We start from the raw sequence: 13,198 nt of genomic DNA on the forward strand, positions 1-13,198 counted from the left end.
CAAGAAGGTAATAGGTCTCCCAAAGTCATGGACTAAGAGTAGCTCACTGGTAAGAGATATATTTGCTAATTATTTCACTTTTTTAACCTCTTTCATTATTGTCATTCGTTTTAGGTTTACTAATATCATACTGTATTACCGAGCTGGGAAGGGAGGTAGGAGAGCCATTACTAGTCTTCTGTCTATAACAAACTATCCAAGACATATAGGCCTAGAAATTTGGCTCCGTCACGCCCGATTTTTCAGCACTACGGGTGCTGTTTTGTGTCTAAAATTGCATCCAAGGAGCGCGCGCACACTCCTGGTGCGGGCCACGCGGATGCTACTTTGGTGAGGTCACTTGGGTCGGCACAGTAAGCGTGCGCCGGAACTATACAGAGTACGCAGATTGTGGCCTCAAATGTTTTGGCACCACACTGCCATTTTCAACTTCAACACTGGAGCTTATGCCCTCTCTTAACCTCCCACAGTTGAACATGCGTTCATAAGAATTAGGAGCAGCAGCAGGGTAGACCCCCCCACCAGCACTATTTAAAGGGATCATCACCTGCTTTCAGGTTAGTTGCTGATTGATTTCTACTGGCTCTTGGTGAGTTTGTAGAGGTGTTTCTTGGTTTGGTGTCTTATTTGAAGTTGCTGAAGTCTCAAGGGAGTGGTGTGGCAGATCACTTCAAGGCTTCTGCTCAGACCAATTACTCCCAGACATGGTTGCTGTAGTTTGTATCTCCCTTGGCCTGCAACATGATCAGGAGAATGAGCAGTGGCGACACAAAGGAGGTCAAGCTACTTAAAGAGGGAGGAGGAGGAAGGGGAGAAGAGCTCTCAGCAGGAGGCCATATCTACCCAGGGTCTACACGGAGCAATTCTCCTACCTCAACCTCAGCAAAGACCAGTGCATGTGATGTCTCTGCTTCACTAAGGAGGTGCTCACTGAAATTTGTCAGGCAGACCTGCAGCCTCAAAGCAGGGCGAGGTTGGCATTGCCAGTGGCTGTGAAGGTGAGCGTGGCCGTGAATCTTTATGCGTCGGGCTCCTTCCAGGCTGCAGCAGGTGACATTTGCAATATCTCACAGTTCATCATTCACCGTTGCATAAGGGAGGTCACTGAGGCTCTGTCTGCAAAGAGAGGTGAATACATTTCATTCTCTCTTGCCAGAGAGAAGCAGTTGGAGCGAGCACGCGGCTTCGCCAGGCTAGCAGGCTTCCCCATGGTGCACGCACGTTGCTTTGCGGGCACTGCATGTGAACTCATTGTTGTACCACAACCGGAAGGGATGCCACTCCTTCAATGACCAGCTGGTGTGCGACCATACTCGGCGACTCATGCAAGTCAGTGCTCGGTATCCTGGCAGCTGCCATGATGCCTCCATTTTGCAGTCGTCGCTGCACCAACTGCATTTGAGCCACCACGACAAACCAGAGCATGGCTACTGGGCAACAAGGGCTAACCGCTGACCATCTGGCTCATGACTCCAGTGTGCAAAACCACGCACACATGGCCAGCATACATAAAACAAAAGCTATGCTGCCACACGAGTAGACCATTGGTGTGTTAAAACAATACTTCGCTGCCTGGATTGCTCTGGAGGAGCCCTGCAATATTCACCAGAGCACGTCTCAAGATTCATCATGGTCTGCTGCATGCACCACAACCTCGCAATAATGAGGGCACAGCCCTTGCCACCAGACATACGGCGACCATCGGAGGAGGAGGATGAAGAGGAGGCAGAGGAGGAGGCAACCAGCACAGCCCTTTTCTACCCGTGATCGACTCATCCGACTGCGGTACCAGGGAACGCAACCCCAATTCCCCATTCACCAACAGTCCCACACCTTACCTTCCCTCTCTTACTGACCCTCACAGCGTTCTCTTGGCCACAATGCTACAATAAAAGCCACCACAAAACAAGCATTCTGAACCAAATTTATAAATTCCAATATTTCATACAAAAGTCAACTAATCACCCTTGTGCATTCCTTAGTGCCTGTCTTCCATGTGCCTTTGCCTGTCCTAGTGCTCTTCGGCAGTGTCAATCCAGTGGCTGCAGCATGGCTGGTGGAAGGCTGCTGACTTTCAGTGGGGGAGACTGCAGATAGCCATGCAGGATGACCTCGAGCAGCTCTGGGCCTATTAGGCCCAGCTTCGGACTGCACCACCTCGGCATGGGTGGCAGCAGTCTAGGCTGGCTAGCTGCCAGGCAACAGCAAGAGCACTGGTGGAGTGGCAGTAGTGGGAGGACGAATGCTGTCATCCTGAGAGAAGACAGCAGGTTCATGCTCCACGGAGCCACTGCCACTCCCCCATCGGGCGGTGCCTCAGCAATCCTAATAATCTGTTGGAGGACAGATTGTTGGACTGCTGTGACATCCTGCAAGCCCTTTTCAACATTGGTTACTGCATCCATGATGGCAGCAAGCTGAGCTTGCATGACTTCAGCCTGAGCTTCCACTGCAGCACTCAGAGGTTGAGTGGCTTCTGCTTGTGCTGCAATGGAAGCTGAGACATCGGCCATCAGACCCTGCATCATGGTTGAGTCCACAAGTGCACTAATGGATCTGCCCACCACTTCCACGCTGGAAAGAGTGGGCGCCAAGCTCTGCGCAAAGCCCTGTGCAATGTTGGTGCCGGACTCCTCCATGCTCCTTGACATTGCACTTAGGCTTTCTGGCAGGCCTGCCAATGCACCAAGCATTTCATTGTGCATACAGCTATTCATAATATATATAGAATGAGAGGGGATCTCATTGAAACTTATAAAATTCTAACAGGACTAGACAGACTAGATGCAGGAAGGATGTTCCCGGTGGCGGGGGAGTCTAGAACCAGGGGTCACAGTCTAAGGATAAGGGGTAAGCCATTTAGGACAGAGATGAGGAGGAATTTCTTCACCCAGCGAGTGGTGAACCTGTTGAATTCTCTACCACAGAAGGCAGTTGAGGCCAATTCATTAAATATATTCAAGAAGGAGTTAGATATATTTCTTAAGGCTAAAGGGATCAAGGGATATGGGGAGAAAGCAGGGACAGGGTACTGAATTTGGATGATCAGTCATGATCTCATTAAATGGCGGAACAGGCTCGAGGGGCCGAATGGCCTACTCCTGCTTCTATCTTCTATGTTTCTATACTCATCAACCTTCTTCTGTAGGCCGCCCCATCAAAGTCCTCATCTGAATCCTGTGCAACAGAAATTGTGTGTGACGTTGCTCTCCGGGGAGCTGGCACCTGTGCTAACATTTCCCCCTACCCTGGCTGCAGCCACTTGTGCCTGTTGGCTCACCACGTGCATATCCCACATCCATGCTACTCTCTAAATTGTCAGTATCTGGTGTCTGTGAGTGTGAGATCAAGTGATGATGTTTCTTCTTGTTCAGTGTTTTCTTCCTCTTCCACAACTGCCTGCCATAGGTTGGACTTCTTGGGTGTCTGAAAGGAGAAAGGCATAAGGGTAGGGTTGTGATGAAGAGAGGGGGGGGGAGCAAGAGGTGCATGCTTACTCCATGTGCAGCTTGTAAATCAGAAGAGTCTGTGGGATGATGGGGGACGTGGGATGTGAGAAGGAAGATTAGGTATGAGCATACCGTCATTTTCAATGGTTTCAGCCCTGCCGCTGGCTACAGCCTCAGTCACGGCCTCTCCAATAATGCCAAGCACCATCTCCTCCATTGGGTTTAGGATATCCAGGTGCTCTTGTCCCCCACCGGTTAGCTGCTGCGGACTGTGGTTGTGCGCCACCTTCTCCTGCAAGACAGAGGGTAGTGTGTCACTGACTGTGGTGCAATGTGTTTGGTTAATATGGCTGTCATGGTTGAATAACTGGCAGTGTGTGCAAGCTGTGAGATGTGGGTATGAGGCTTGCAGCAGTGGTAAGTGCGAGAGGGTGAGGTGAAGCATTTGAATGTGAAGTATGAGTTGTGATTGATAGAGATTGTTGGTAGGTGAGTAATGGGGGTTGTGGTGCATTGAGCAGTGCATGAGGCTAGTGGTGCAGTTGGTGGGATATGCCGTTTGAAGATGCATTCATTGACCTTGATTGCTCATGTGAGGTCATAGATCTTCTTTTAGCTCTGCATCCAGGTCCTCGGGGTAACACTGCTGGTATGGACTGCCACGGCTATCTGCTCCCACGGCCTCCTGCGGAGGCAGGATATCTCTCCTCCTCTCCACCTCCTGCACTAAGGCCACCAGTGCTGTGTCAGAGAATCTTGTAGCCCACTCTCTCCCATGTTGTGCCATTCCTGTTTCTTTACCAGGTCAAGCTAACTTCTGGAATGACTTCCAGCACCTGCTCTCGTCAAACTGCAACTCCCCTTTAAGACGTGCAGGCTAGCTTTAATTTGTGCTAGCCTCGCATGAACTTGGGGCCCCCTGCTGAGCGTGCAGTGCGTTCAGCGCTGGGCTGCATGCTGCAATCATGTAAATCATCAGGCTTGCATGCTGCCTGCATCGGAACGAATGGGCGCGGGTTGATCGTGCACCGTGATCCCCGTGCCCATTTTCAGGGGCAATCGAATTTTTATCCCATAGAGACTTGCCATTTGACCAAGATAATGAAAGGTGCCTAGGAAGTAGAAAGCATGATGGCCTAGAAATTCGGTACAGCCGCGTTTGGGGCGCTAGTCCTGGCGATGCGCAAAGTTTAGTGCCAGGCGCAATTTAGTGCCACCTAGCGCGATATTGGGTTGCAGCGCCCCTAAAGGTGATTGCGGCGCTAAATCAGGCACTGCACGCTGCTCTTAAGGCGCTAACCCGGCGGCGCAACCCAATTTCACGGCGGCGGGGCGCAGCGAGGGTGCTGTCAATAATCACTTTCCCTGAGACACACTGGCGCCAGCCAGCTCTTAAAGGGGCAGGTCAATTGGCATCTCCAGACATACTCACTGCCTTGTAGGCCTTCAAAGTGGTGGGAGCCTACCTGTGGCGCACCAGCCTAGCAAGACATGGAAAGGGTGAGGCAGAGGGCGGAACGCCTCACTGATGGGGCATTGGATGCTTTGGTTGGCGCAGTGGAATCAAGGCCAAGGAAGATGGTTGGAATGTGATTTATGTTTTGGACAGTCTCCCGGGTGTGAGAGCCAGTTATGTGTCAGTGTATTAGTTTTGCTTTCTGTTGCCATAGCTTTCTCATGTTTGAAGGAACCACATTTTGTGTAATGAAACACTTTCTTCATTTACAATGGCCATGCCTTCTATTTACATGCATCTTGCCCTTCACAGGCTTGGGGGTATCAGACCGGTTCCATTCCTGTTCCTGGAATGGCAGCAAGCATTCCGTGAGAGGGGCCTAGAAGCTACTTCTGATCAGCCTCTGACGCGCAGCCCGAGAAGAGCCGCTCGCATAGAAGTTCAGGCCAGCAGGCATCTTCTCAGCCACCGACAGAGATGTCCTGCACCTTATCTGAGGCTGCAGATCTGGCTGAAGCAGCTGGCACAGCTCAGTCACCACCTCCTTTCTAAATTGCAGCCTTCTGACACACTGCTCCTCCGGCATGTTCATGTAGGAAAACTGCTGTCGGAAAACCCTGCCAGCGTAAGGAATGTTGTGGTGACGTCTGTTGGCCCTCCTCCGTCTGGCCATGCCCGCCCCCCTCTCCCAGCGTCTCAGTGCCCTTTCCAGATGATTCAGCAGCAGGACGTTCCCCTCCAATGCAGCCCCCATAATAAGTGCCCACAGGAAGGTTCCCCGTTGTCAAGGCTGACCAACAGCAAGGTGATGGTCAGAAGGCTGAAGATCGTCTGCCTGCACTGGCTCAGTGGTCAAATGGCTCTCAGTGTGCAGCTCAGCAACTCTTTGTAGCTCTCGAGGAAGTTGTGCTCCAAAAATGGCTGCCGCTTTTAAACCACACCAGTCCCCTTTAAATAACGCTCCTCCAGCCCAAGAGCAACTTGGTAAGGTCCAGGTAAGCTGTCACTATTAGCACCAGGCGCTACGGAGGGGGGCGCCACTGAATTTCCGGTCTGGGGCGCCCAAAAGGCATTGCACACTCAAATGACGTCATAATCAGCCTGCGCCCATGAGCGGGCGCTAAGATTTAGCGCCGGCGCTAAATGCATGCTCAATATGGGGCGAGGCGCTAGGCGTCTTGCTCCCGCCTGGAAATTGGCTAGCATCCCACTTCTCGGCCTCTTTAGGCGTTAGTCGGTGGCGCTAACAACCGAATTTCTCCCCCGATTACTTTTTCCTTTCAGGAGAGGAGGGGAGCAAATTGCGGAAGAAATCATATTCTTGGTTCAAATTCAGATATGGATACAAAGGCAAATTACTGTGGATGGATATCCTTCCAAAATTACTAATGGAACTTCTCAAGCATGGAGGGACAGTAGCTCAGAAATATATACTTTTCATTTAAAGAGAGCACTGATTCAGGCTGAGAAGTACAGCAGATTGACTCTAGAGCATAACTAATCTTGTGGAGGAGGATAAATAATATCAAAGGCAAAAACTTAGAAGCAAAGATTTTTGGTTCAACTCTAATCAGAAAAGCATTTTTCTTCATTAACTTTTCTGTTCTTAAAAAAATGATTGGTTAATCTCATTAGGCAGGGAAAGCTTTAGTTTATTGGGAAGAGACTGCTTTAGACAGATTGTTGGGTTCAATTCAGATAATTTCCTGATACGAATGAACCTAGAAGGCAAGATTTGTAATCCCTACATTAGGATATTTCTTGGCTCCATTATTTTTGTGGCGGCAAGGAGAGGCAAATAACAACCAGGCTTCAAATACAAAAACGTTTGGTTGAAATCCAGCTGTTGAATCTTTTTTCCTTTTGAATATTTGTTAGAAGGCAATAGTCCTAATCGATCTGTAAAATAGACAGGAATGGCAACCCTGTGGGAAGAGGTTTACTTTCAGACCTAAATATTTGCTGGTTTAAGTTATTATTTTATTATTAAAGAAATAGAAAACCCTATTGCTTCCAAAATGGATTAACAACCCACATCATAATTCTCACTTCCTTACATGTTACTAAAAAATGAATTGTTGTTATCCCTATGGATTTCAAGCTAAAGATACCTATCCCAAGAAACATCTGAGCTTAAAGTTCTTTCATCTTATTCTACATGTTAGTACACTCAGTTCTATATTTATGGAGCTGTGGGTCCACTATATCTATCTGTTCTTTGATGCAAGCACTTTTTAAGAGTTGGTATCATTATTTTGCTGGATTTCATTGACTTCATGTCCTGTTGAAGAACATTGTTTCTATGATAAATCTTTGGTTATTCAGTGTAAGCTATATTGTCCAAGACTGTGGCCTAGAAATTCGGTAGGCTTAGCGCCGCATTTGAGGCACTAGAGGGCCTAGCGCCGGAGTTATGGCCAGTTGAGAAATTCCCTGGGGCCCTAAATCGGCGTTGCACCGGTAGCGCTGCGCCGGCACCGATGACGTCATCGGTGTGCGCAGCGTCCCGGTTGCCGTGGTAACCCGGCCCCAAGCCGAAATTCAGTTGCGCCCGCCTCGCCCGTGGCAGGCACAACTAAGACTCTGGCAACAGAGTCTTCCCCCAGTGTGCGCCGGCGCATAAAGGTGGAGCGGCGGCCGGCCGCGTTCCCGGCGGCCGCCTGCCCGCACCTCCCTTCCCGGACTCCTGCATTCCCCCCCCGCGGCCCTGATCAGTGTCTGATGCGAGCCCGGCACTTCCCCGAGGTGCCGGGCTCAGATGTCGGGTCAATCCGCCGGACAGTTGTCGGCTGCAGGCAGCTCCTCCTTAACAGGAGGAGGAGGCCTGCAGTTCCCCCGCCTGCCGCACCGCATCGGGTGCCGCAGCGGGGGATTAGCGCCGGGAAACCCAAGTGCACGCCCGTTTTGAGGCGCTAAAGGAGGGTTTTAGCGCCCGCTGCTGTCTGGGCCCGGCGCACCCGAATTTTCGTCGGGCGCTGCCGCATTACCGCTGGCGCAAACTTTCTGGCGCTACAGCCCTGGCAAGACCAAAACCCAATTTCTAGGCCTGTGTTTTTCTCCCAAGTATTTATTTTTACTTTGCAAAAAGACATGGCTTGTGTACACACATATTTTATAAAGTCATTATGCAGTTTGTTACATGGTACTTAGAGGGATACATCAGTACAGTGGGATAGTTGGTATGTTGTGCATATAGGAACATAGAAACAGGAGTCGGCCATTCAGCCTCTCGGGCCTGTTCTGCCATTCAGTGAGATCATGGCTGATCTGCGACCTAACTCCATATACCCGCCTTTGGCCCTTATCCCTTAATACCTTTGGTTAACAGAAAGCTATCAATCTCCAATTTAAAATTAACAATTGATCTAGTATCAATTGCCGTTTGCGGAAGAGAGTTTCAAACTTCTACCACCCTTTGTGTGTAGAAGTGTTTCCTAATTTCACTCCTGAAAGGTCTGGCTCTAATTTTTAGACTGCCCCCTAGTCCTAGAATCCCCAACCAGTGGAAATAGTTTCTCTCTATCTACCCTATCTGTTCCCCTTAATATCTTGAAAACTTTGATCAGGTCACCCTGCTAGGAGAAGTGCACTGTTTACGGGTCAGGGTAATTTGCTGATGGTCCCTTGGGATTTGGCTGGTTGAAGGAGGAATCAGCAGTCTTCCAAATGTGGTGCGGAGCTTTGTAAGGTTTGGGCATTTTCTTACAGTGGAGTGGGGGCGCGGGGGTGCGGTTGTTAGTTTGTGGCTTCACTCTATACTTCCACTGCCCTCCGAGTTTGGTATAATCTGCAAACATGACCATTTTGCGTTGAGTTTCTGATATAAATTAGAAGCAGCAATGGTCCTAGTACTGAGTGCGGTGGTACAGAATTAGTCCCAATCATCATGTTATTCCATAATAGATAATAAATTCCGTATACAATTGATGGTTCATAGGAGTGAAAATAAAAAGTGGGTTGCACGTGTGCGAAGATATTAACACGTCCCTTAACAAAATGTACATTGTATTATTTCAACTTCCATAAAGACTGGTGACCCAACCAAACCCTTCAGAGATGATTTACTGTTTTAACAGACAAGTTTTTGTAAAATGAGTATTTTAATATTTTTAAGGCAATCTTGCACAATACAAACTGCTTCACATCCAACATAGCACACAATATTGTAGTACAGTGTTTGGTTTAAAAAGTTGCCATGCAGAGAGAGAGAGAGAGAAAGAAAAAGAAATGAATACCACCCATGCTTTTGGATATACAATAACCCTCATTATAAATGACTGCAAGTTTTGTGAACAAAGTTGTTGGGCACAAAATCACATGACCTGAAAAAACTTGCTGTCATTTTGGCACTGGCATGCAAGCTGTCAATAAATACTGACAGCACGACAGAATTGTACAATAGGTCACAGTAACAGCTTTAGTCATTTCTAACCCATTAAGATTTCACAGCCACACCGACTACCGTGGTAAAACTGAGACAAAATGCCCCAAAGAAACACCAGCTCTATACCTGTGTGATTGAGTAAATAGCACAGGACGCTCATCCAAACACTGGTAAGAAGCTTTTGAAAGTCTTCAGAATATTTAAATTGGGATTATAACATTTTGGTCAGTGGGATCTTTTACTTTCCTTTTACCAAGGTAACTTAAGCAGACGTGTGAGTCTAAAGGATTTACAATAGTTTGTGATGGCTATAGTCACACAAGATAGGTGCACAGGTCTGGAATCAGAACATTTATGCAATGCCTATAGTCATCATTATTTTATTTTAGGCAGGTCCATTGACAAAATGCACAGTACAACTTTACATCAATACTGATATACAGATTTTAAAGAAAGGCTTGCATTTATATAGCGCCTTTCACGACCTCAGGATGTCCCAAAGCACTTTACAGCCAATGAAGTACTTTTGAAGTTTAATCACTGTTGTAATGTAGGAAAGCATTTTGCGAAGCATTAACCCTTCGAAGACTTGAAAAAATTACAACTAAACTAAAATGGAGACATTTGTTCCAAGCACATGGGGTATTCTACAAATGCCGTGTGTGGTTCTATACATTCCTTAATATTCAGCATTAAGAAATGCAAGCGGCTTATCTAAATGTACAATGTTTATGGTTAGGAAACTGCAATGAAAATCTAGTCCTCGAAGGTACACATTACGCTATTTTCAATATGTGCAAATTATTACTTTAAATGTACTCTGATGGGCTAAGGAGCTGGATAATTCCAGCCCAGTCAATTTTTATTTGTTTTGGCAAAATTAAGCAAAAGAATGAACTGATTAAATGCATGACTGCTTTTTTTTAAAAGTAGCACTGTTTTGGAAGATACATTGAAAAAAATCTGAAAAAGACAAAGTACCCAATCTCCATTCAATTATGTAAATTTCACTGACTATATTTTTTAAGTGCGTTAATTTCACCATCATGATTTTATTGCAGTTGTTATCATAAGATCTTACAGCACAGAAGGAAGCTATTTGGCCCATCGTGCCATGTGCTGGAAGCAAAGAGATATTGCTTTGTTAGCTTATTCAAACTGTACTTCAATTTTGCTTTAAAATAAATACGCCCTTTTGAAAACCATGAAATCTCTGCTGAAAATGTATAATACTTACATATTCCTACATGCCCTAAATCAGGATTACTATCGCAGCATTTTAGTGCTGTAAAGTATCAGAGGACAACAGAGAGAAAAAGTGATTCTATTTGAAGTACATATATGACAAAGTCCATCAAGGTCAAATGAAAACAGTTCTCAGGTAAATTTGTTTGGCTGGAACACAGTAAAGTAGTATCACATTATAACAAACGCTGTTGTAATAAATCATGTTGTTGCTCCTTGCTGACGCTCCATAAGACACATAATAAGTGTTCAAACCTGGGCAACACTCCTCAGGAAGGATATATTGGGCTCGATTTTCCAAGCCCCGAGGAGGCGGGAGTGGTGGGAAAATTGCAGAATCGAGGGGCAGGAACCCATCCCGCCCCCCAACCCACCTCTGTGCCAATGTCCCAGGAGGCGGGTAGCTGACCCGCGCCAGGGGATTAGTGCCAATTAACTGCCTGTTAACAGGTAGTTAACGGGCAGTTTTTTGCCAATCCCTATTTTTAGCCCTGAAGTTTGGGCTGTCCGACGGCTCCGAACCACGGCAAGTTAGCGAGGTGGACCGTCGGTCTGCAGGGGTTGGAGGGGTCGAGATGTCAGTTGTGCAGGTGAGTGATGGGTGCATGTGTGCAGAGGTAAGTGTGTGAGGTAAGTGTAAAGTGTTTTAATAAGTTTTACTTACCTTTACTTTCTCCTGCAGGCTTCCTTCCTTCAGTTCTCAGGAGTCCCTCAGCTCACTGGCACAGAAAGCAGAGTGACTGCTGAACTGTCAAAAGCTGCAGCCTCTGCTTTCTGGTCTGGAGAGCTCTCTAACTGAGTCTGAGTAGAAGGACTCAAGTTAGAAGACAGACTGTCGGTGTTTGACAGCTTCACAGAGCTGTCACACGCTGATTTTTCATCTGTCAAAAGCTCTTGACAGATGAAATGTCAATCGCTGATGTCACCAGTAACCAAGTGTCCCTTAATTGGCCTGCTGAGCCCGCTGGGCGGGCTTAACAAGTTCAATCAAGGGAAAATAGCGTGGGTTGGCCACAAGTCGATGGAGGCGGGACTCCAACCCAAAAAGTGGGAGTCCTGCCTCCAAAAGCTCCCCATTGACAAAACTGAGGCCTCTGACTTTGGCGCAGATTCACCAGAATGACACCGGGGTTGAGAGGGTTAAATTATGAGGAGAGATTGAATAAACTTGTCCTGTACTCCCTTGAGCATAGACGATTGAGCAGTGATCTGATCGAGGTGTTATAGGAACTTACAGCACAGAAGGAGGCCATTCGACCCGTCGTGCTTGTGCTGGCTCTTTGAAAGAGCAGTTGTGCTTAGTCCCACACCCCCGCTTTTTGTCTGTAATCCTGTAAGTTCCTCATCCCCAAATACCTAGCCAACTCCCTTTTAAAATCATTTCAGCAATCAGCTTCCACCACCTTTTTAGATAGAGCGTTCCAGAACCTGACAACTCTCTGAGTAAAAACATTTCTCCTCATCTTCCCTCTAGATCTTTTGCCAATGATTTAAACTCTGTGACCTTTGGTTACTGACCCGCTCACCAGAGGGAATAGTTTTTCTCTATCTATTCTATTAAAATCTCTCATCATCTTGAAAACCTCTATTAGGTCACACCTTAACCTTCTCTGTTCCAAGTAGAACAGTCCTAACTTCTCCAACCTCTCCATATACCTGAAGTCCCTCACCCCGGTAACATCCTGGCAATCCTCCTCTGTACACTTTTAAATGCCTTTACATCTTTCTTGTTTAAAATGTTAAAAGAATTTGACAGGGCAGATATGGAGGAATTGCTTCCACTGGTGGGGAAGTCAAGAACAAGGGGACACAATCTTAATATTAGAGCTAGGCCAGTCAGGAACTCTCTTCCTCCAAAAGGTTGTGGATGCTAGGGCAATTGGAGCTTTTAAGACAGAGATAGATAGATTTTATTATCAAGGGATATGAAGCAAAGTGGGAAAATGGAGTTGAGGTGCAGATCAGCCATGCTCTAATTCAATGGCAGAACAAGCCCAAGGGCTGAATGGTCTAATCCTGTTCCTAAGTTTCCCATGAATATTTTGTTGATCCCCGTGGGTTTACGTGGAGATCAATAAACTTTTCTTAAAATATTAAAAAGGTATATATCATTAATTGTCATCAAATATGTTGTGGCCTATTCACGTCATACCAGTCAAATACTAGTGACTACTTTTTATTCTTACTCATTGTTATTCAGCTGCAATATAATACCAGATGTATAACATAAAATGTCATTGAATAGTAATAATAAATCTGCAATAATTGTAGAACAAATTTGTAAAGCATCTCTAAATGTGATTTTGCATTACACTTAGAAACCGGGACACTCCAAGACAAGAAGATGGCAAGAAACACAGGTGCTTTCACAAAATGAATGCAATTTTGACCTTAAAACTCAATACACAAGATCGGTCAAATTATAAACTAATTAGATACCTGGGAGCAAGTACAAGGCAGTGATCAGACTGTGAGCTTTATGTGATGTCATAAGTGGTTTATAGCTGTGAACTGAACTCAAAAAATTACCAGCTTCAAAATCACTCACATATATCCACTATTTCATTCATACAGAAGCAAAATACTGCGGATGCTGGAAATCTGAAATAAAAACTGAAAATGCTGGAAATACTCAGCAGGTCAGGCAGCAACTGTGGCGAGAGA

Source organism: Somniosus microcephalus, chromosome 18, assembly GCF_052327205.1.
Source record: "Somniosus microcephalus isolate GS21.2 chromosome 18, FLI_Smic_1.0, whole genome shotgun sequence".
In the NCBI taxonomy this organism is placed as follows: Eukaryota; Metazoa; Chordata; class Chondrichthyes; order Squaliformes; family Somniosidae; genus Somniosus; species Somniosus microcephalus.